Source organism: Phalaenopsis equestris, unplaced genomic scaffold, assembly GCF_001263595.1.
Source record: "Phalaenopsis equestris unplaced genomic scaffold, ASM126359v1 Scaffold000507, whole genome shotgun sequence".
NCBI classification, from domain to species: Eukaryota; Viridiplantae; Streptophyta; class Magnoliopsida; order Asparagales; family Orchidaceae; genus Phalaenopsis; species Phalaenopsis equestris.
Window position 1 is genome coordinate 1603258 of NW_018164947.1, and position 1222 is coordinate 1604479.

Below are 1222 nucleotides of genomic sequence, written 5' to 3' on the forward strand. Positions count from 1 at the left end.
GGTCACCTAAGATCTGTTGTCCACCCAAGCCTGGTATGGCTGCCATTATTAGTACTCGCGTGTAACTCAACATCGAATGGGTCCCATCCCAACTCTATAGACAGTCAGAATAATAAAATAGTTATCATACATTTAATGTACAATAAAATTTAATGCAGAAATTAAGTCTTACTAGTATCTTCTTATGCTATGTATGTGGGAGCACTCCATTAGTAAGCTTGAAGGCCCTCATGCCAAAATGGTGCTTCTGTTTGGTCCGCACTCTCTTCTTCTTATATTTAGGTAATTCTATAACTAAGTAAAGAGGCAAACACATCCCTGTTGAGCCAGAAGGAGTGCTGACACGTCTTTCATATGTGGCTGAACATATCAAGAAGATTGTTCTTTCCTTGCGCTGGAAGTTTCTTCGAATGTGGGCCTCTTCCTCAGGTGGGTAGAACCATTGTTTATGCAGAAGAAATAGAAAATGTTAAATTGATAAAAATAAATATATAACTGAAGAAAAATGTGTTCAGTATATACCTTGAACTCCTGAAAGCACATATCCCGAACTTGGATCGGGACCTTCTTCCATGATAAATATGGATAGTCAAACTTGCTCCGAATAATGTCTCGAATACAATGGACGACTTGTGCGGGGGGTGGGGGGAGAAAAATTAGAACCAATATTTTCTAAATTATCTATTAAATTAAAAAAAATTAAAGCACTAATGACAATATATTAAAAAAACTTAAGTATTCTTCCACGGATCAGAGCTGAAAACTGTTGACATGTGGTGCTCAAACTGGAAGGTGCATCAGTAGTAGCTGGTGGTGGTGCTGGTGTGGTAGTCGCGGTCGGTGGCATTGTTGTTATGGTTATCGCAGCTAGAAGCGGTGCTGGAATTATAGACGCAGTTGGGAGCGGTGCTAGTGTGGTGGCAATAGGGGTATCAACCAGGGTTTGAGCTCAAAGTGTTGGTGATGGTGGTGTGGTGGGAGTGCTCGCATATTTAGTTCCACGTCCATGGTTTTATTGGCTGGCAAACTTCTACTTCCTATAGCATTCTAGGGCACCACATCTCCCGATAGGAGGGAGACCTTTCTTCCCTCCATAAGTCATCTACAAGAAGGAAGGAAAATTAATTAATGCAAGTAAACAAAAATCAAAACAATAAAGTACAATCTATAAAATAATAAAGCTAAAAATACAAATGTACACAATAAATAGAAAGAAAAACTG